The sequence below is a fragment of the Cavia porcellus genome, unplaced genomic scaffold, assembly GCF_034190915.1.
Source record: "Cavia porcellus strain 051 isolate PalLab524CR breed Dunkin Hartley unplaced genomic scaffold, mCavPor4.1 scaffold_20, whole genome shotgun sequence".
NCBI classification, from domain to species: Eukaryota; Metazoa; Chordata; class Mammalia; order Rodentia; family Caviidae; genus Cavia; species Cavia porcellus.
Genome location: NW_026947503.1, coordinates 16,664,346 through 16,689,744, shown reverse-complemented (window position 1 = coordinate 16,689,744; position 25,399 = coordinate 16,664,346).

Sequence of the window (25,399 nt, the reverse complement as noted above, 5' to 3'; positions counted from 1 at the left end):
TTAAGGAATAAAACAAAAAGATTGGCCTGATCAGGGAAGAGGAGATAGTGAAGAGGATATTGAAGACAGTAAGTTAAATTTATGATGAAAATACTGCTGGGAATACAATGAAGACTCTTCAATGCTAAGCATGAGAGCTTTTATTTTGCTTTATAGGCAACATGGAGAAACATTTAACATTTCTTGTAGGGATGCCATATGAGTTCTGTACTTTAGAATGTAACAGAAACTATACATGATGTGTAATTAGAATAGACAAAGAAGGTGGCAGGAGAATCCATGAATTTGACACTTCTGTACTTATGGCAAAAGGTATTTATATGGATTACCAGCAATACAAAATTAAAAGTAAGATATAAATAAGCACATACACACATTAAAACTATAACAAATCAAGAATATAGACATGTTTCAAAATTATTGAAGGTTCTTTTGTTCCAAATTCCTGTAGAATATCAACTTTCAGATAATTCTCACTAAATATTTATATTTTTGAATATATTTCATAGTTTCTATTTTACAATTCAAATAGAAGAGTAATAAAAAATTAAAGCAATAGGCTTTAAGAACACAGCAAATAATAAACTCATTAAGGCTCAGATGTAGACTTTTATCTCCAAATTTTGAAATGCTACCACTCCAAAACTTTTGTGACACAGTATGGGGTAAATAAATGTGAAGTAGGCAAGGAATTTTAAACTCATGGAACAGAGTGGGTTGTGACAATTCTGACAGATGTGGCCAAAGGAAGAGCATATTTTCATGAGAAAATGATGAATCTTGCTCTGAGTTTTAAGTATGGAGATTACAATAATAAAATATGCCATTGCTTATACAATATAATTATAGCTTCTTTTAGATACACTATGCAATATGGTACCATTAATACCTATCATTGTAATTTTAAATTTAAAGCTTTGAAGACAGTTCGCATATCATGTGCAAGAAGCACTTTGACAAACAGAAAAGTGTAATGTGGTTCAACATGATTCTTTAATAAAAGTGTCTTTGACCTTGCTGAAGACATTTTACTTTCAAGAAATGTAAAAGCAGTCTTTTAATTGATTTCTCCAAATCATATGTGAGAATATATATCTAAATTCCACCAGTTTTTATCAGAATAAAGGACTGTTGCAGAGGTGGAAAGTTCTGGTCATCTTCAATAAACAAAGTGATAAAGAAAACAACAACACAAAGCACATAAATTTAAATGTACTTTTCCTGTTGTGGAGGGAACTTTGAGTCGCTAGAATCATTGGGGCTCTGTTTTCTTTCTTTGTGTTACATGTAGTATTCCTTCAATTTTGTATTCTTGCCAAGTCAATCCAGAACAAAATGTAGTATTAGCATAATTTTTTTCTCCCAAATATCAATTTTTATTCTTAATACCTAATTCAATGAAAGGAAAAGAGCTACAAAAGCCAGAAGCACCAGATTTCCTGATGGTGTGTACAAAATATTAACAAAATATGTTGGATTCTTTCAGGGTCTCACAGACTTTTGTTGAGAAGAGTGGATGGTCATGAATGACTTACTGAGAATTTAACAGTAATCTCCAGGGGTGATCTTGCCAAACATGATCATACGTACCATGTATGGCAAGTGTCATGAGGAATTGTTCATACATCTAAAGAGCTATGGTGGAAATTAAGTCAGTTATAGAATCCTGGGTAATATAGTAAAGAATTTAAAAAAATCAAAATTTGGAGCTCCCCTTCTCAACCAGTGAAAGTCTATGGTAGGCTGCCACCAACCAGCTTGCCCTCAGCTATAATGTCTTGGCCAGGTGCCAGCTACATGCTGTGTGGACCAAACTTTGAGGTCCTTTCCCATTCTCACCATTTCTTCCTTCTTTGGTATTATGCCATGTATGTCCTTTAATCCTATAACTTCAAAGTTTACATCTGGCATAGTATGTACACACAGCCTCACACATTCATTCGCAGTTTTATTAACCACTCCTCACCAAATCTGGAACTAGCCACGTGTCAATTACTGACAGAATGAAGAAACGAAAAATTGATCAAAACTCAGAGGGAGAAGCTTTTTCTTGAATTTTTTTTTTTAAACAAAAGACCTATATAATATACCACACTAGCCTTTTTAGGAAGACGATTTCTTTGTTTTATTTTTAATATCATTTTAATATGATATGGAAAGCAAAATAATCATAAACTTTTCTTTGGAAGGGTGCAATCATCCTGTCAAATTTTATAACGAATGCACTAAAATTTTTATACTTATTATGGACTTTCTGCTTATTATTTGTTTTAATTACTCATATCTTGCCTCTTACACAAGTTTGAAATGGCTTGTGAAAGTACTCTAATAAAACATTTAAATGCTATTTGCATTGAAAAACAAGGAAAGTAAATGTAGTTGGCTGCAAGATGAAAATATTATAATTATTAGAAATGTAAGCATAAAAAGAAATAATGGAAACAATTTAGATTTTTCAATTTAAAAAACCATATTTTTAGTTTGCCACTACATATATATATATATATATATATATATATATATATATTACTATTAGTATGTAATCTGTAATAACTAGTATTCATGAATTAAGAGGAAGTTAATTTTCTTTCCAAAATTTTCTCTTGTGATGAATGCAGATGCTGTAGGAGTATTATATTATTTTTACAATTTCTAAAAAAGAATACAGTTACGATCATTCTAATTTCTAATAATACAACACTTACTATGAAATTAACAGGTTAGACTATAAACATATCACCAGTTAAACCACAATATTTTTGACACTTTGGAAAGTTAGACTTTTTTTTTTCAGTTTTTGTTTTTATTAGTACATGTTTTCAACACATAATGATTGCATTCTTCATGGGGATTTGGAGCATGTACATGCTACATTCAATTTTATTAGTATGTTTTGACAGTTGAATGTTCATTTCCAGCAATTTAAAAATTGCAAAGTATGTTAATGAGAATTAGAAGGAAACCAACCCATAGCAGATGTGCCCAAGATTTTTTTCCTCCTACTTAGAACATAACCAACATATGGAACAGCGTATCAGGCACAATTGCTGAGGCAAAACACAAGGATCATTCAAGAAACAATTAGGTTCTATTGCAAAGAAATGGAGTATTTAAAAAGGATGAGTCCTGATGGGCCTATAGTCCTGATGAGCAAATAGCTCTCTCTAAACTCTTTATGATACTATCTTCATTTGAATGTAAATATACCCCAATGTTCTCATATCAAGATGGGGGAGTGCTGTGGAGATTTTCTTCCTCTGCAGCAGAGGGGAGTATGTTAATAATATTTCATGTTTATGCTGTGAAGTGCCCACATGTGGTAACTTGTTTCATTCCATTTGATACTGACAAAGAGAAGATTTTTCTGAACTTATGTTCTTTACACTTTTGCATGATGTTTAATAGAGAAGAGCAGAAGTTTTTAAGTTTAAAATTAATTATCAACATATTTCCAAACACAAACTCTGTAATGTATTAAGAAATAAATTAGACAAAAAATTTTAGTGAGTAAATAAAAGTCACGTGTTTATAGGGTAGATTACAATGTAAGTTCATGTATGAAAGTCCAAAAGAACAGAACTTTGTGACTCAATGTCATTTTTATACTAGACTGTTCTTTATGTTCACATATTTATTAGTGTATATTGGTACACAGATTAATGATTTTCAGCTTTGCAGCTTTATACACGCATGTAATCTTTGTCACCAAACTCTGGTGTAAGATAACTGGACATCTCTTCAAAAAGGTTCATTTTGTATTCTTTTATTTTTCACATTTGAAAAAATTCCCTATTATAATGTGATAAGCAATTTTCTTTTCTTTTTAAATGCAGCTATAGGAACACATGTTTACTACTATCCTAACGTAAAGAAGTTATTTGTTTTATCTTTTATGTCTCTCTAGGATACACATACTTGGTTGTGCAGTGAATATTATAAAGCTGAATATCATTCTATTTTCCAAAAAATAAAAATTAATGTGTGTTGGCTTAGATATGCTGGTAATATTCCAAGACATACTATCCTCTCCAGTGACTATTAATTGTTCTTTTTCTTTTCCCCTTAAAAATTATCTCTTCATAATTTTAAGATCAATATGCATCACTGACATAATGTTTAAACAGTATAAATATCTGGAAAATACTGTTTGCGGATAAATGATATTTAATGTTTATTAAATATATGAATTTAAATATAATTTTAATGAGTGTTGTTTCCATATGAATCACAAATTATGGCATTAATGTGAAAATATTATTATTTTACACATTCTGCAGTCTACTTTTGTTTCCTACTAAGTAAAATTGAACCAGACTAAAATAGAGACAATAGAAAAAGATGAATAATATTCTCTAAGTTATTTTAAATGGATCTACTAGGTGTACTCATGTCCACTATTTAGAAATAAAGAGAAGAAAATTTGGCTTGGAATATTCTGTTAAAACTATATGTAGATATTGTATCTCCAAATTAAAATTAATCTCTTAAAGAAAGGTACTTTAACATTTAAAAACTGTCTAAAACCCTATGTCTCAGGCAGGTAGCTGCTTATCATGAAATGTATGTAGACTATAAATTAATTGTTAATGCAAATTTGTATAGCATACTGATGTACCCTGCACACGCCTTTATTTTATTAAGCTTCTACAAATTAAATGCCGACTCTAGAGTGACAAACTTTATGACAGTCCTTGAACATTTGCTTCTAACAATTTAAACCTAGTTTGGGTTTATGAAATGTAATCCTTTAGGGCCTCCTTTTTCCCACCTACAAAGACTCAGCAACTTGATGCCCTTTAACAATTAATTGCAATGCATTTACATATTCTTCTGTGTGAACACTTTGGCTTAGGATAAACAATCAAAACATACATACAGGCAGGCAATATCAAATGTGGTGTAAATGTTGTTTCCAATTGGTCTTCATACCCTTAACAATATTGAGGTAGCATAATGCAAACTATTTTATCTTACTCAAATATTTTTTAGCTCATACACATCAGACAAAGGAAAGCTGGTCCGTTTAGCTCCAGCATGACTGAAGTGATGCAGCCAAGATGACCTCACCAGGACTAATCAGAAGCCAGGATTATACCCTGGAATCTCTAGGACTCGTTAATCAGATCATGATAAACTCAGGTTTCCTTGGAGAGGACAAGGAGATGGGATGCATCATTTGAGTTCTGTGGCCCTGAAGTAATGAGTGTGTGTCCCTGGAAGAGACGCTGTCTATACCAACCGCAAGACTCAAAGCTATTGAAAGTAGAGTGTGTTCCTGTCTCGGTAGAGACACAGAAAAGCTTGTGTGGGCCAGCATAGGTGGAAGCAGTTAAACTTATTCCTAGCTCTTCAGAAACTAACAGAGATCCAAACTTATGGCCTAAAGATTCTTCCATAAAGTAGACTTTGATGAGATTTGTTAGTATCTATCAGAATTTTAAAAAAATATTCAGTGGGCATTTTTTTTTTCTAGATTGATCTAGTGTTTCTTTTGAAACATCTTTAAATATCTGTACCTTTGAAAAAAAGGAAGACAATGAATATAAACATTTTTTCTTCTCTAAATTAGAGGTTGGCATAAATCTAGGCACTAATAATCCTTCAGTTGCCTTTGGAGCATTCAGTTAGGATTAAAATCACTAAATAATGGAGTTTTCTCATAGGATTCCAGCTTTTTCAATACATATCATCAGATGATAGTAAGTTTCCTATGAGAAACATCAGTTATCGAGGCTCAGGTAGCAAAACCCCTCAACCCCAAGTCTTAAAGGCTTTGGAGCCTTTTGATTTGAGTTGAGTAGAATTCACATAAAACTTACTAACATCTCTTCATTATCAAGATAGATTTGAATATAGTCTTCTGTGTCTGTTTACATTTGTTGTTTTTTTGACATTAAACATGAAAAGCAAACATATGATTCAGCAAACAAATTTTTACTCTAGTATTTTTAATTTCAGTAAAATAAATTACTGTGAAATGGTACAAAGATAATTTTATTTTTATTAAAGCAGACCAGATTAAACTCTAACTTAATATAAATACAAACAAAATGGGAGTTTTGTAGTGCACATTCAGCATTAAAATCAAGTCAATATGAATATTAGGTGTATAAAAATAAAATATAAATTCAAACAAAGTTTATAATGTTAATGCAATGTGGCAATTTTATCAATAAAACTCCATTACCAATTACAGTTTGAGTCCATCAGTAGTAATAAAGAAAAGGAAAGGATTTTTTTGAATCTGGCAGAGTATACCACCTATATATGCCACGTTTAGCACAACCTTTTTCTGTTGGTGACTTTATGTCAGAAACTGAGATCACTGGCCCTTTGCTTGATTCAATAACATGAATTTATTAAATTTTCTCCTATTCTTTCTTGTAACTATAAGAGAATATGTGTGTTAGGAAGCATAGTTTTAATGATATCATATTAAACCTAGTTGAAAATTCCACCACTAAAATATTTGTGGTTCTTTGAAGTAGTTCAGCCAATCTGACAGAATATTATTGATTTTCTCTTTTGTGTGTTTGAGGTAGCAGGAAGCGCACTGCTTGCATGATAGCTTCATTCCTGATCCTGTTAAAGAACAGCCACATCACTCCTACCCATCCTGGAAAAACATTTGATGATTTATTGGTTACCTATTTTCCCAAGTTATCTATATTACTCACGGAAATAAATCATCTCTCTGTAAATTGCTATTGCAATGGCAATTACGCAATTATGGTCAGAGACCCTGTGACATGGAGAGCCACGGTATCCCCACCCTACCCTCTCCCATCTTCCTCACACACTGATTCTGAGTCATTCCAGAACCTTAAAATGGAAAAGAGAAGCAATGTTCAGAATGTTTATTCTGAGAACAATTGGCTAATCTCTAAAATACAATATAAATCTTAGCAATAAGAATCTTTGTATACATTCATCAAAGACAAAAAGTCAGCACTATATTCGAGAACTGTGAAGTTCCTTGCACTGATGTTTCTTAGGTGTGTAACATTTACAAACAGGATATGTATTGTTTCAAGTCTTTCTATGATTATGCAAATATTTACTTACAAGTAAATATGTGTGCAGAGAAATACACAAATCATAAGTGTGCATATCAAACAGCTTTTACACGCTGAGCATATGCATATAATCTGCACTCAGATTAAATCTCAATACTTAGTAAACCCCCAAGAACACCATCCCTCTCTTCAAAGTTATTTCCTATTAACCAATTTAAGAAAGTAGCAGTCTGTCTCCTTCTAATAGCATGAACTGATTTTGCCTGAATTTATACCTAATGAACCATATAATGTGGTTTTTATCATCTGTTTATTCCACTCTGTGTTATATGGAATGTATTTAATTTCTTGGTCTAGCTTGAATTGTTTACTCATATGACTGCCTGGTACCTGCTGATTTATTTTTGTTTCTTTGTTTATTGTGCTATAACACTAGGACAGCTACTACAGGAATCCACTTATCTCTGTTATTTTTACTTATGAGTTCTTTCTTCTTCTAGTGATTAGTCTTGCTAGGGACTAGTGATATTGATATCACTTTTTGACTGGCCAACTGTTTGTTCTACTGATGTTCTCAGAATGATTGTTTTCTATTTCATGGAAATTTGCTCTTATTTTCATTTATTTATTTTTTTCAGTTTCTATGAATTTGACACACTCTAAATATTAGCTTTATGTGAAACTCTAGATCATGCATCATGACGAAAGCCTCAAAAATGTACATGCATTTTGTCTTTCATATATACATAGGTATTTCAATATGTATAATATATAATATATAATATAAAACTTTTCTTAATATCAATTTGAAATTTAATTTCTTTCTTTCTTTCATGATTTAGAATTTCATAATCTTCTCTGTCTCCCTCTCTTCTTTTCTCTCCCTCTCTCTCCCTGCCTCTAGTATTCTTGTGCTATGGATGGAACCCCAGATCTTACATATGCTAGACAGGCACTCTTTCCAAACTGCTAGGCCATCTAGTACTAGAATTTACCAATTTCTGTTACTGCTATTTATAATTTCTTTATTTAAATGACTTGACTTACTAGAGGATTATTAGTTTCATTTGTTGATATCTTCTATGTGCTATTCACATCATCATTCTAGTTTCTATAAGTTCTTGTTTTCTGAATGACTTTTTCAACAGTACATGACCCTCGTTCTGAAAAGCTTAGGATTGTCCAGTTGTATTTCTATCTCTACAGGAAAGATATCTTTATTTAAGTTGAGACTTGCACCATGGGTTAGGAAGAAGTCTAGCTTCTAAATGTTACAAGTGCAATACTTCACACATCCTAATTAATTCATATGTGTTAATTGCACTGTTTTCACCTTCTCTGTCATTGCATGTGTATATATATATATATATATATATATATATATATATATGCACTACTACTCTCGAATAGGTTTAAACAAAACAGTAACACACCACTATTCTTGTAGATTTTCTTTCATTTTTCATTATCAAATTTCACTTAAAATACCGTAAAGTGACAGGGAAATAGTAATCAGTCTTTCCTTGCTGTCTGTATGGTTAATGATATTGCATCCAGAACACATTATTTGGAATTGTTACTGGTAGAATTTTCATGACATTTATTTTGACTTTTCTTTGTTTTTTTGTATGAGTTTGTTTTTGCTATTGTTTAATTTCTGGAGATTCTTAATATTATAATTAGTATTTTCAGCTTATTTAATACAATTTGTAATATACTCAGGTCTATATTATTATTCATCATTTTCTTTTTCACTATCTCTTTCATGTTATTTACTTCTTATGTGTTAGATATTTGATATTCCATATTTCACTTGTATAATTGGCTATACATTATTCACTGATTTCTAGTTTCTGACATTAGACTGAACAATAAGTTATTTATGTACTGTTGATTTATTATTCTTCGAAAATTATTATTTTTATTATATACTCAATAATAAAGAAAAAAGACATGAAGGTTCGAAGACTGTTTCCTTAGTTTATTTTGAAAGTCTTGGATACTTTCAATTTACATGCACTTTAGTTCCCACAGGATATTATAATTTGATACATCGATTTTAATTTCTTAATTATGTAGTTGAGCAGTTGTTCTAGGAGCAAATTCTCTTTAAATTTGAACTTGCATGCATCCTGGACTTTTTGTTATGATTGTTAATTGTATAATTTTACACTGGGGATATTTTCATAATCTCTTTAAGAATTCTATTTTATCATTTTTGACCGCAGTGTTTTTTTTTTTTTTTTTTTTTTTTTTTTTTTTTTTAATTGTTGTTACAAATGCTACTCTTCTTTTGAACAAAATTACAACCCTCCACATGCAGGACATTTGTATCTCTTTGTAATGATTTTTATTTTTTACTAAGATACTCTTAGAAATGGATTTCTTTTGCTGATAGCATCTTGGATTCAATGAACTTGTTGCTCTGTGTTTTGATATTTGTTCAACCTATTGTCACATCACAAAACAGTTCTAAAATGTATTGCTTAAAAAAACAATACTTTTATAAAATTATATTTTTGCGGTTGACTAAGTATAGCTGAAAATTTCTTTAGCCAGCCTTACTCAGGGCTCTTGATGTCATTATATTCCTTTAGTGATTGTGTACAAAACTCTTTATGCGCTAGAATCCTCAGAACCATTTGCTACATCCAAACTTCAACATACATATTTGTTTCATGTTTGTGAAGTCATGTTTTCTACACTGTCTTAGTTTCTGGGTTTCTATTCAGTAAAGCAGTTTAAAGTTTTCTGCTATGTCCCTTTGTATCACAAAGCAATGATTATGGCTCATAATCACTAAAGCATAGTAACACATGGTAATTTTCTGACTGTCAAATTTGAGGCCAAGTTACCATAAAACCTTTTTTTGGCATTATTTTTGCCTCTGGCATCATCTCCTTAAATATGATATCTCATCACCTCTCTTATTTGTTTCTAAACCAGCACTTTTTTTTTCTTTATTGACTTTATCTCATTTTCGGTTTTATACATTATTTTTCAAACTTTTCTACAGTTTAGGGAAAAATAAAAACATTGCACTGACATAAATTCTAGGCCATTAATCCTGTGTTCTGTTTGATTAACCAGCCATGACGGTCAGCTTTCACATCCTTACTTTGTAAAGATTGTGAGTTTCAGTTCGAAGTGTTATCATTTTCCTTTTAAGGGTTTTAATTTCCATGTATTGCCACCGTGCTGTACTTGTATCGCTATTTTCCTTTAGCACGTTGAACACGTTATTTGAATGCCCTGCTGTGCTCCCTTTCTATCTGACCAACCTGAGGGCTCACGGTCTTCTCGCTGACCTGCTCCTTGCATGCTGAAAAGATGTTCGTCCTTGTCTTCTCAGCAAGGCTGCTCTTGCCCTGTTTCACTTTGCAGACATTTTCTGCTCAGCCTTTTGATTCTTTGCATCCTCCACGCAGGCAGAGAGAGAACGCAAGAATATATTTAGCAGCCATCACATCCCCATTTTCTCTTTTCAGTCCCATGAGACCACAAAAGCTCTGCTAATTTTTTCTCTTCCAAGCAGCAGGCCTCTTCTGGGGCATAGCCTACATTCTGAGCCTCCTCCATGAAGGCAGAGTCAGCAGCAAACCCCCTTGGGATAAAGATTCTAAAAATGTCAGCTCGATTTTCTGAGGGTCTTCTTTCTCCAGAATCAAACTGTCTCTAATTATTCTGGTTTCACTATTCTCTGATGTCTTTGGCATAATTTTTACATTTTACCCAAATTTCAGGTTGTCTTTGAAAGAGCTATTAGTCTCTCCTTACTTAATTCTTCTTTATCTCAAGAATTTGGTGTCATGTATTCTCAGTTGACTTTCTCATTGTGCCTGTAATTGCCTCTGCTCTTTGACATGCCGGTTACATGGAATAAGAATGAATATCCCATTGAACTATATGCTTTTGAGGTAGAAAATTCCTGTATTTTCCATCTTTGTGCTTAGCATAACTAGGTCTTTGCATGTAAAACTACATGAGGTTTTTTTAATAAATATATAGCTATGTCAACGCATATTGTTGTCAGTATCATTGTAAGCATAAATTACTGTATTTAAATTTAAAAAAGTTAATTATTGCACGTTAATTATCCTCAAAATATTTCCCATGAATTGCGACAATTTGTCAATTTGTCCTTTCTGAAGCAGCTCTGGAAGTCCTCTTTAATGAGTCTCTTTAGTTATACTGTCATAGCTCTGTACTCAAAGGTTTATATCTCCTGGTCATGTTGACAATGGGGAAGAACCAGATATAATAAAGTTTCATATCACACTCAATAAAGTGGATAAAGATACAGAATAATGCTTTTATTTTGTAAAAAAATATTGTAAAATGTTGAATGAATTCAGGACTTCCATGTAGTCAGGATTATACAGTCTTAAAGGACTTTCAGAAAGTGTCAGGTTCAATGGGACAAGAGTATTTAAAAATGAAGTGAGATTCTTTCTTTCAAGAAAGGGATGAATAGCAATGTGCCTTTTAATATAACAAAGTTTTTAAACTTTTATTTTAATATTCTCTGTGGTTTTAATTCACATCTTATATTTGAGGTTATGACCTGCATCCCTCAGGAGGACAATATATATATATATATATATATATATATATATATATATATATATATATTGCTTTGTTTTGTGTCTAGATGTTCCCATAAAGTCTCATATTATAATAGGGCTTTTTCAGAGGTGGGCAAAGTTAGAGTGTGTAATGCTGGAATTAAAGGTATGTGATCAGCTCATTGAGTGTCATTGTCTAATGCCAGCAACCTAGATAGAGTATAAAAGGGACAGAAAAACACTGTTAAAGTTGGTTGTTGATTTTGCTGCCTTCTGCTTTCTTTTTACTATTCTCCTCTGCAAAACCACCCTGCCTTGTGTCCAGCCAATTATAGGCTGAAACCTCTACAAACTGTGAGCTAAATAAATATTTCATCCTTTACCTTTGAGCTTTGAGTATTTTGGCGCAGCAAGAAAGGAAAAGTAAGACAAATATGTATGACATTGCCATGTTGATCATCTTAGAATGTTTATTCAGGTTAATCAAGAAACATCAACACATCTGCTTTATAGTTACTATCAGTAGATTTAACTATAATGTCCTTTGCAAAAGGAAACAAAAGTTTTTCTCTGTATTTCACAATAACTCAAACATTATCATTTGGTACTTGTTTACTGACAACTATTATCAGAAATTCTATTTCACACAGGTAAGACCCACACACAGGTAAAATTGATTTTATTTTTTGCTCCAGTTTACATATATGATTTAGTGATTCACCAGGTAAATAAAAGGTGTCATATTTTTCATATTTTAATATATTTTTCATCCATTTTTCCTGTTTCTTGACATAGAATATTCACAAATAAAAATTAGCATAAAATACTGGTGGAAATATAAGTGGAAATACAATACCAAAATTATCATAGCAAAGTTTAAAATACTACTCAGGCACCCCTCCATTCAATCCCAGAAGGCAACCTGGTGGGAAGACAGTGAGTCTGTACTCTGTGGCCCTCCATGCCATCCTGGAGGATGTACCTGCTTGAAGTCAGTGAACTTGTGATCTGATCCTCACCCATTGCATCCCAGAGAGTGGGGTGCCTATAAGAATGTAAGACTGAAGGGAATCTCAAGACCCTGGACAGCAGCATGGGGCACAGACACACGCAGAAGCCAAGATTAGATCCATACCAAACACATCTGTGAGATACAGCACAGACATCAGCTCAGAAGTGTGAACACCAGAAGAAGAAATTGAACCTAGACACTGCTATGAGCACAGCAGTAGCCACTGAGCACCAGTATAGAGTTCCAGTGGGCAGAACCAGCCAGCCAAGCAACTGTGAGCCTGCCACCATTAGGGTAGCCTTGGAGAAGCTGCCCTTGTCTGGAGAAGCCATCCCTGCACCCCAATGCTGGCCTGGGAGCCTACCATATGAGAAACTCAGGTGCCGGACTCCCGCCTCTACATGTGGGCAGAGAGCCAACGTGGGAGTGCCTGGGACACCACAAATGTCTGGAAAATGTCAAGACAAAGAAGCAGAAGACAGTCTCTGGCCTCCAACTCATCAAAGCAAGTCCAGCAGATGCAAATATGGAAGAGATTGGAAGTTGCACACCTGAAGTTTCTGAAGTGATGCAACTGAAGTAAATAAATGACTTCATGAAACTATAAACAATTGGGTCAGAAATGCTGTGTCAGGTAAAAGAACAAATGAAAAACGTAAAAGAATTGCTGAGCATTACAAAGGAAGACAACAATAAAAAACAGAACAACAAGAAAATTAAGGAAACCTAGAATGAACAATATAACAGAGATTTTAGAATCCTTGAAAAAATTCAGAGAGATATATAAGAAATTAAAAACTCCATCAAAAGCTAGCAAAATCAATTGAAAGAAACTAAAGATAAACCTTCAGACCTTAAAGACAGGTTTGCAGCTAGCGACCAAGAAAGGAAAGAGTTCTTAAAAACAAGAAACAAGGAATCAGCAATTAAAAGCTGCAAGATGACCCACACACAAAAATTAAGAGTGATAGGTGTTAGAGAAAAAGCAGGGGTCAACACAAATGAAGTATTAATATGATTAACAGAAGTAAAAGCAGAAAACTTCCCAAGCATGGGGAAGAGACCTGACATACAGATAAATGAGACATTTAGAACTCCAGCTAGCCATAACCAAAATAAATCTAAATCCAAACATATAACAACCAATATCCCAGAAATTCACACAAAATATTAAAGGCTTTTAAAGAAAAGTAACACCATCTATAAAGGAAAACCCATCAGAATCACAATTGATTTGTGACTGTCAGCACAACCATCAAGTCAATATGTTTGGAGGGAAGTGTTTAAAATCCCGAAAGAATATTCCACCCCAGATTTATGTACCCTGCAAAACTAGCTTTCAGAATTAATGGAGAAACAAGATACTTCCATGACAAAGAGTAACTGAAGGAATTCATGACCACCAAACCAACTCTATAAAGAATCCTAAGCGACGTTCCAGAGAGAGATAAATATGACCACAGTTCCAAGAACAATGCAAGAGAGGGATTGCTAAGCAGTGCAAAATTTGAATGGAGGGGAAATTAGGGAGCCAACAGCAGGAAAATAGCAGGGCAGAAATGAGCCAGTACATGTTTGCCACAGCTATTAATATAGATCGTTTCAATTCACCAAAAAAAAAAAAAAAAAAAAAAAAAAAAAAAATACCCAAAAAGCAGAAAACAGAGGCATGGTGGACTAGGAGACAGTATCCATCGATGTGGTTTATACATATTTAACTTGAAAGGAAATTTGTAGACTGAAAGTCAAAGGAGAGAAAATAATGCACCATGTGACAGGGAATAAGGAAAAGACAGACAGGTATCTTGCCCATCAACCATAGAATGGATAAGAAAGCTGTGACATTTTTATACAGTGAAAAGCTACTTACTACAGATATCCTTGAGGCTCTTGTAGGTAAACAGATGCAACCTGAGATCATGCTTATGGGTAAAATGATTCACAGTCAGATGGGGAAACACTGTTGTCTCCTTAGCAAAAGAGACTGAGGGAGAAGGTGGTAGCCATTGTTAATTTTCTATTATCTTATTTTGAAGCCATGTATTGTTTTCACTGTTCTGCCTTGTTTTGTTTTGTTGTTTTGTTTTGTTTGATTTCATTATATCAAATGGATGGGCAACTATTTCAAAGATAACAAAATACATAATGGTAGGCGTTGTTGATTTCCTATTATCTAGTTATGAACCCTATAGTGCTTTCATTGTTTTTTTATTGTTTTGTTTTGACAATAAAACAAGATGTTTTATGTTCACTGCTTTGTTTTGATTAGCCCTATTTTGTTTGGTTTGGTTTCGTCTCATTCTCTTCAAAATAATTTTTAAAAATTGTTCATTTTTAATCCTAAATCACATAAAAATATATAATGTTTCAAAATCAATTAGACTGTGGCTATTAATCAACTGGCCACACAAAAATATAATAAAAATTAAGTAAAATTTTAAAAATAGATTTTTGTATGTCTCCTTTAGACAGAAACAAGGAAAAAAAAAGCAAAAAGTGATAAAAAAGGAAAAGAGAGAGATTGAAAACAGAAAGAGGGAGGAAAAAGAGCGTACATATACTTTCAATGTTTACAAACACTGGATGTGTTTAAATAAACACATAAAAATACGTATCTATGTTTGAGAACAACAACATGGACAAACTTAGATGAGTTTCAAATTTTCCATTCTTTGGACCATGATAAATTTTGTCATCGGATTTTGCAAAGCACTGATTAATTTTATTGCCTATAAAACAAAAACTCATGATATTTTTGAGGTCTAACTATACGTTATTTATGAATATACTATTTCATTCATCATAATGTATATTATATTGTTGAAAATTTTGCCTTAATTTTTTAAAAATATTAGTTCAATATTTTACTATGGTAAGCTGTTATCCAGTCTTTTTTGGAGTATATTTTGCACAGTAGTATTAAAGTAATGAATACATATTTCATATTTTACTATTATAAAGCCCTAAAAATAAAATCTCATGAATTTTCATGTTTATTTATTTTTTAATTGATTACCAGGTAAACATGAAAGAAAGTACTTTGCTTTGCTTGGTCTATTTATAAATTCTGCAACATAGTAGTCAAAGAAAACAATGTAACAGATAATATTCTTTAATGAAAGTAACACAAGGATGGAAAACAAAAGTTGTTCCTGATAAATGTGACAGCTGTAACTTCCAAAAGAAAATTAAAGTGGAGAATTTGTCCTTGAAAACTTACATTGCAATCTTTTATTTTACAACTATTTAGATCATGTTTAATAAGAGCACAGCATATTTTCTTCAGACTAGGGAAAAATGGTACCTTCAGACATTATCTTTGACCCTCCAGCTATAAAGTCGTCTTGAATCATGATGAGTCAAGGGGCGGAGAGTGTTTGAAAATTGCCCACCATATTTCAACTATTAGGGCTAAGAATAATCACTTCCAACTTTAAAAATCGAACACATATCGTATTTTAAAATGAACTATTTTATATTCTCAGAGAAGTTTCTATCTTAGTGTAAAATCTGAGAGCTCTAAGGCACATTGCAGAATATAAATCCAACTATAGAGTTTTTCAGAAAACGAAATAGAGGCCTGGAAATGTGATTTTTACCAGATCATGAATACAGAGCATAACCTCACATCCTTGAAACCTCACATTACAATCTTTTATTTTACAACTGTTTAGTCCATGTTTAATGAGAATATGGCATATTTTCTCTCAGTGAGCTCCTTGTCTCTCTGTGTAACCCACATTTCTACTTTACCAAGTTTCCGGAACATCTCTTTCCCAAAGAAGTTGACTGGATAGGCTATTCACCTGTCTACATAACGGTTTATTTACCACTTTACAGAGCATTTCAAGGTGAAAAGTAATTACAGTATGTTATAGACTTTTTCATAACAGCTCCAAATAGGTGAGGCAACATGTCATTCTCTCAAAAATTCTGTATGACTCAGTAAAAATCAAAAACCTTTTTATGGATATATACTCTTGAGTAGAATGAATACCTTAAGTAGGTAAGCAGTTAAACTGAAGAGAATCCGCAACAGTAAAATAAAGCCATGGCAGGAGTTAAATCAATTCTTCATGGCAATGCTCTCCATTTAAGTAATCTCAACTTCAGTCAAAAGACACAGAGTAGTAAAATGGATCACAAAACAAATCCAATGATTTTCTACACGTAAAAAATACATTTAACCCTAAAAAGAAACTCACAGACTAACCACCATGGTAGAAAATAATATTTTCTGCAATGGGAACTTGTAAAAAGGAGAATTTGATTTTCCTATATGAAGACAAAGTAGACTTCAAGCCAAAAATGATTAAAATAAATACTGAAAGTCAATATATGTGCTTAAAGGAAAAAATAAAAGATAACAATTTTTATCATATATGCACAGAACAAAAATGCACCCATCTTCCTAACAAATACTACTACCACATAAACATAAAAACAATTATAGTGAATATCAATATCTCTATACCACAGATAGATCAACTAGACAAAACATCAATAAACATCAGTTAAACAAAACCTTCAAAGAAAGGACTTAATAGGTATCTATAGAGTTCCACTCAACAACAGAATATACATTCTTTTCAGCAACATAAGGAAGTCTCCAAAACAGACCACAATACTACTCAATTAAGCAAACTTAAATAAAAGGAGAATTTAAATTACACTATGCGTATTATCAGACCATAGTGCAGTGACAGTAGAAATCAACAATGAAAGAAAATACAGAAACTGTGCAAGTTTATGGAAATGAAACAATACACTCCTAAATAAACACTGAGTTAACAGTGGAAATCAAATAAGGAATAAGGCAGTTTCTAGAACTGATAGTGGGTGTAAAATTTACCAGAACTTTTAGGATATAGTGAAAGCAGATCTAATAGGGAAATCTATAGCTGTAAATGTTTACATCGATGAAAGTACAGTGAGCCCAAATAAATGGCCTAACAATGTACCTCAAGGTCCTACAAGGTTCTAAAAGTACCAAATAAAAATACAGGAATAAATGTTTAACACCACTAATCAGTCAAAATGCAAACAGGAACAACACTGAGATTTCATTTCACTACAAAAAGAATGGCTTTCAACAAGAAATCAACCAATAACAAATTGGGGCTGTGGGGAGAAAGGAGTACTTTTCCACTCTTAGTGGAAGTGTGGACTTGTACAGCACTGTGGAAATCAATACAAGTACTCTTCACAAAACTAGAATTAGAGGTCCTATTTGATCCAGCTATTCCCCTTCTGGATATTTTCCTAGAAGAACTGAAAACATGACACAGGGATACATGTGCACTCACGTTTATAGAAGCATATTAACAATAGCTAAATCTTGGAAACAACATAAATGTCTATCAATCATGAAATAGACAAAAAATGATGTGATTCATTCGATGGAGCATTACTCACACATAAATAAGGAAAAACTTGAGGCATGTGTATACAAATGGATATAACTTTATACTGCATTCACGAGTAAATTAATCAGACTCACGTGTGTAAATATTATATTGTATCTTTAGCATAAAAATTGAAAGAGTAAATAGATCCAAAATGCACAACAAACATTGTGCAAGTGAAAGGGGAAGAAACTGTTCAAAAGGAAAGAACAACTGGGATGAGTGAAATGGAAAAAAAAAGAGAAAATATTATATATATATATATATATATATATATATATATATATATGTATCTCCATATATTTGATAAAATATATCACTAATCTCTGTTACTTTATCAAATAGTTTGTGCTTTAATTATTTGATTGATCATTTTTATGCCTATGTTTTGTAATCTGAACAATTACTTTGAAGATAACAATATGCAATATATGAACCAGTGTTCCTCTTATTGTGTTTTGAAATTCTGCATTATCATTTTTATAATTTTTGTCTTTAAAGCAAAAAAGTAAAAAAAAAAATACCAAAATTTTAAATGCACAGAAATGTATAAAATGAAAGCAGAAATCAGTGAAATTGAGAGCAAATAAAGTACTCAAAGAATCAATGAACCAAAGAGTAAATGAACCATAGAGTTATAACGTAATAAGAATTAGCAAAACCAACAAACCTTTAGACAATCTAACCAAAAAAATGAAAATGTCAAAATGAATGTAATTGAAAATGAAAAAAAGGTGAAATCACAATGAACACTGTCAAAATAAAAAAAAATATGCACAAGTACTTTGCAAACCTCTAAATTAGAGATTTCAGATTTTAAAACATAACTAAGAAAAGTTAAATCACTGAGTAATCTCAAAACATACAATAAACTTAAGAAAGGCCCAGGTCTATATGTATCTACTTGTAAATTCTGCAAGTACTTCACAGAAGATCTAACACCAATCCTGCTTAAACTCTTTCATGAAAGTAAAATGGAGTGATCACTCCCAAAGTAATTCCTGGAAGCTAGTATTAAAACCACAGTAGAATCTAACAAAAAAAAAAAAAGAATTATAAACTGATCTTAATGACTATCCACGAAAAATTCGTCAAAAAGACACTGTCAAATATCATCAAAAAGATCATACATTATGACTAAGCCAGTTTTATTCCATGTTACAAGGATGACTCAACAGATATAAATTAGTCATATTAATTAATTAAATTTACTAATAAATAAAAGCAGTGACAAAAAACACATGATCAGCTCAATATACACAGACAAAGCCTTTAACAAAATCCAACAATCTTCTATGATAAGAACACTGCACAAAATAGGTGTAGAAGGATTTTACCTCAACTTGATAAAAAGTCTCTTATGTAAAATTTTCTACTGACATATTAAATGAGGAAAAAAATTGAAAGGTTTTATTCTAAACTCAGAAATAAGACAATGATGTCTATTATCACCCCTCCTATTCAGTATAGGACTTGAACCCTTATCAAGATTGATTTGACAAGAAAAGGAAATAGAGAACTATATAGAATATGAGGTTAAATTAATACCATATTTCAGATAACATGATCATTACATCAAAGATCCCAAAAATCTACAGACTTAAAATTAATAGCCAAGTCAGTAATGTAGTGAGATATAAATTCCTTTTTTTTGCATAAGGAGTTCCAATATATTCAAGATGTCGATGCCTATAAAACTGATAGGCAGATTTAACGCAATCTCAATCATAATACCAACTCCATTGCTCACAGAACTAAAAAAAACAAAAACAAAAACAAAACAAAACAAAAAAAAAAAACATAATGTTTTAATTCATGTGGAACAAGAAGGGAGCCAAAATAACAAACACTATCCTGTATAACAAGAACAAAGAGAAAAGTACCACAATTCAAGACTTGAAGTTATGTTACCAAGCTACAGTCAGTGACGAAAAATAACATGATACTAGCATATAAACAGACATGTGGACCAATGGAACAGAACAGAGGGTGCAGAAACTGCTCTCAGTACATTGGCACAACAATTGAAGACCTAAGAATAGGCAAAAGCTTTTGAACAGCACCCTAGTTGCACAGTTCAGGAATAGTACCAATAATCGATAGGTAAGATCCTATCAAATTAAAAAGATACTGCACAACAGGGTGGGAAAAATATTTCTTTAGACAGAAAGCTATTATCTATATAAATACATCAAGTATACACTCCCAAAAAGAGAAGACCCCATCAAAAATGGGCAAGTGAAATGAACAGACACTCCACTGAAGAAGAAGCACAAATGGTAGATAAGTGCTCCACAGTACTGGCCATTGGAGAAATGTAAATAAAAGCAACATTGACGTTCCACCTCAGCTCTAAAGGAATGAGAAGGAAAAGGGATGAATGAAGGAACTGAAATATGCTATGCATGCATAGTAGCTCCACACAAGGAATGGAAACTTATGTACTGCAAACACTCACTAGTAAAACATGTTTTTTAAAAATGTTAATAGACACACTGATAAGAGAAAAAACATAGTCATTTTTTTCTTTGCCACACTGTATGTTTAATATTTAATGCTCTGCTTTATTTATCTTTTAAATGTTTTCTCCATTTACTGACTAAGCAAAGTTAAATATAAATACAGTGAGAAAATAAAGGATTCATTTAAGTAATACACCATATAATAAAAAATTTAAAGCACTGTGACAGAAAATATTTCTCACAAAAATTCTACAGGCAACTAATAATATTTTTTTTCATTTTAACTTGTTATTAATATTAACATTTTCAAACTTATTTAAGATTGTTGCACTATTTTTCATCCTATATCCACAAACTAAGGTACTTATAATTCAAAGAAAATCTATCTGCTTTTTAAGTCAATCTTCTTTTTGACCATAGAATAAGTGTTATATATAGCTTTCTTAGTATTTAACATCCAGCTCAATGAAACTAAAAATATTGATAATAAGTACACATTATGTAAAGTAAAACACAGGTTCAGGGAATTAAACAGTCCTACAGCTTGTGAGTACGCAGCCCCAGACCATCCCCACACTGCCAGGGGCTGGAGCACAAAGCAACCCCACAGCACCCCTGTCTCACCTGAGGAAGTTACAGGCTATAGCACAGGAACAAGATGGTAGCAGCTAAACTTGTAAAGCAACCAGTGAGAAGTTAGAATCTCACCTTGAGAGAAAACTAGGATTAGGGACTGAGCAGCTTTGGACTGAAACAGCAGGAACAGAGGACCAGAGCTTGTCACAACACCCCGCCCCACCTTGCAGGAAATGACCTGAGAGGACAGAGACTTGCCAGTGGAAGAGGAACTCAGAAGCCTGAGCAAGGACCACAAGGAGCCAGAGGTGCGCCAGACTGGGAACAGCCTCCTCTCTGTCTGAAAACAGCATAGCACCTGGGAGAGAGACACAGGCAAGAGAAAGAGTAGGGATGGGAGGCTGCTAAGGGACTTACAGAAAGTACTGGCTGAAGACTCAGCTCACAGGGCGCCACATCTGGAGGCCAAGATCAGCCTCAAACCCTGCACAGACTCTACTGCAGGCCCGACAGTGTTATCCACTAGTCCTAGACTCTTGGTGGACGTGAGAAAAATATCGGTTTATTTCATTTTATTTGTTTTCTTCTTCATTTGCTGCTTATGGTTTGTTTCCATTCCTTTTCTTTTTCTTCTTTTTTTTTTCTTTCTTATATTTTGGCTCTATTTGTCTTCTTTCCTCCTTTCTTCAGTTTACCTCTCCAACCGTAATCTGTTTTCATATGTGTGAATAATCTTTCTATTTTTTCTTGTCAACTTTAATAATCCCATGTTTACTCCTTTATTAATTCTCTTCTCTGCTCTTCTCTAGTTTCCCAAAGTTTGTGTGATTATTCTTCATCTTCCCGCCTGACTTTTACTTTATTTCTTTTCAGTTATCTCTGTCCTCTCCACTATTCCTTAAATTCATCACCACAGTGTAAAAGCATTCTACCAAGGAGCAGCACTCTGCATACTGACTCCTAACTTATGATCAGTTTGCTATGTAACTATGGATTTTGCTTTTTTGGTTAAAAGAATAGCTACCACAGTTTGTCAACTTCTAAATTGTGCTTGATGCTATTTTCAGTGTTAATTATAATACTTCAGCTAAAATACCATATCTATTTCAGTTAACTGTTTCCAGTTCTGTAACAATACTGGGATGTTCTGGGGTAATAACTACCACATCCCAGCAACAAAGGGCTGGGAACTGAGCCAAACAAATACCAACATCTCATTCTTAATCAGTTGGAAAGATAGAAGCTTGGAGCAAACCGTAACCAAGAACCTCCTAAGGCAAAAGACATCCTGAAGAACAAACCTTGCGTAAAGAGGCCTTGATACTAGTGATAAAGTTGCCTGCTACAAAACCTTAAAAGGATCAACACAGAAAACAAAATAAAACTTTTGAAATACAAAATGAAGACACAGAATTCAAATGTAACCTCAGACCTCTAGCTCATACAAAGCAAGTCCAGAAGACAATGAGATAAGGAAAATGAAAGACAGATACCTGGTATTTCGGAAATGATAGATACTAAAGAAACAAATGCATGAAGCTATAGATGATATCAGATCAGAAATAATCCCTCAGGTAAAAAAAATAAATAAATATCAACACTTACAAAGTAATTGCTCAGTAAATTTAGAAACAGAATGTACAAATGGACTCAAACAGATATCCAGGAAATTAAAATTCTATCAAAAACTGGCAAACAATTTGAAAAAAAGCAGGAAGAGACTTTCAGACCTTGAAGACAGGAACTTGGCAGGTGCATATGCAAGGACAGATTTCTTGAAAATAAGGAAAAATCAGAAAATAACAAATTTACAGCTTCAAGATGATACAAAGAAAAATAAAGTGTTTATTTTGGCTCAATGTAAAAGCAGTAATCAACACTATTGACGTAAAAAATCATGCAGTAATAATAGTAGATAATTTCCCAAGTATGGAAAAAGAATCTGACATTAGGATAAGTGAAACATACCAAACTCCAATTAGTCATAGCCTAAATGAATTTACACACAGACAGATAATATTCAAGATCCCAGCAAAAGAATCAAATATTAAAAGCTGTTAAAACAATGCAAAAGATCAACTTTAAAGGAAAACTCATCAGAATAATTGCAAACTTCTCAGCACAAACCCAGAAGTTAAGAAGCACTTGGAGTGGAGTGTTTCAAATTATGAAAGAAAACACCTTCCAACCCACATTTATGAACCCAAAATAAATTGAGAAATAAGATACTTCTATGATAAAGAACAAAAGAAGAAATTCATGCCTACTAAACCAACACTAAAAAAGTTGGTGGAATGTATTCTAGACAGAGATAAAAAAAAAAAAGATCACAATTCCAATAGCAACAAAAAGAGCATTAAGAAACCAATTAAACAGAGGGAGAAAGCAGGGAGCCAATAGCAGGAAAAGAACATAACAAAGATAAATCAAAATATCATTTATAACAATCATGTAAATGGCTTCAATTCACCAGTCAAAGAAACAGACCTACAGAATGGATCAAGAAACAAGATCCAACAATATACTGTACACAAGAAACACAAGTGACTGAAAAAGAAATTCACAGAGTAAAAATCAAAAGATGGAAAACAATACTCCATGCAACCCGAACCCAGAAAAAAAAAAAAAAAGCAGAGGTAACTATTCTATTTGAAGACAATGTGAACTTTAAACCAAGAATCATCAAAAGAGAATGATCAAGAGTTGGAGAAAATAATTATAAATTTGTATGCACCAAATATGGAAACTCCCAACTATATAAGATAGATATTAGTAGACATGAAAAATCAAATGAGCAACATCACAGTTGTAATGGGGATCTAAGTATACCACTGTCACAACTAGATAAATTAACCAGACCAAAAATCAGCAAAGAAATATCAGAACTGAACCAAATCTGTGAACAAATGGATTTAGTGAATGTTTACAGTGTTCCACCCAATAACATAAAAATACACATTTTTTCTGCTGCATATGAGAAGTTCTCTAAAATAGACCACATACTAGCCTATAGCATGTGCTTAAGTAAATTCAAAAGAATCAAAATTAACCTATGTATAGTATCTGACTATAGTCCAGTGAAATTGGAAGTTAATAACAAAAGACACCACAAAAACTCCATAAACACAAGAAAATTAAATAGCATGTTCCTGTACAACCAATGGTTAACAGGAATTAAAATCTAAAATTAAAAGGAAATGTGAACACAACATACCAGAAAAATGGAAGCAGTCCTACAAATTAAAATTGTAGTGATGAATTCTCACATCACAAAGACATAATGAGCACAAATACGTAGCCTAATGTTGCACCTAAAGCTTCTAGATAAAGAGCAAGTCAAGCTTGAAGCCCATAGAACAGAGAAAAATACAAAGATCAGAGGAAAAATTAATGCAATTGAGACTAAGAAAATGATGCAAAGAATTCATGATTTGAAGTGGTGGTTCTTTGAAAGAATAAGTGAAATTGATAAATCCTTAACCAATCTTATAAAAAAAGGGACTGAAAACCAAATTTATGCAATGAGAAGTGAAAAGTATGAAATCACTAAGATCCTATGAAGATTATTAATAACTATCTGAAAACTTTACTCTTATAAGATGGAAAGCACAGAAGAAATAAATGAATTCCTAATAATGTATGAATTACCAAATCTGAATCACAAAGATATAACGATTCTGAAAATCCCAATATCTGTATCTGATATCAAAAATCTAGTAAAACCTACCATAAAGCAAAATACTAGGTCCTGATGAATTCACTGGTAAATTCTACAAGAAAGTTAGAGAAGATTTAATACCAATACGCCTCAAAATGTTTAATAAAGTTGAAAGTGAAGCAATTTTCCCTAACTCATTCCTGGAGGCAAGTATTGCCCTGCTACCAAAACCAAAGACAGACTATCCAAAAAATAAAACTATAGATCACTCTCTCTAATGAGATAACAGAAACACTAAAAAAAAAAAAATTACCTTTGCTGATCAGTGTGTGATATAAAGCAACCACACAGCAAATCTAAAAGGATTTCTTACAGAAGAAGCAACAAAGAGATGTACTATTTGAATGCTTCATACTTCAGGGACCATTGTCTTTGTAACAACAGACATTCTACAATTAGTGATTTTGATATAGTCTAAGTCAATTCAAATTAGCAACAACCTTTGATAGCACACAGTTAACTGAAATATAAAACACCTCAATACTCTATGGATTAGGAGACAAATACCTTCTGATCTGGTCATTAATGCAGAAAAAAATGGCCACAACACCATAAACCATTCTAATACTGCAACATTGACAAAGGATCTATATGTCTGTGAAAGCATTTAGTGTAAGCAGGGAAGGAAATTGTGAAAATATACAC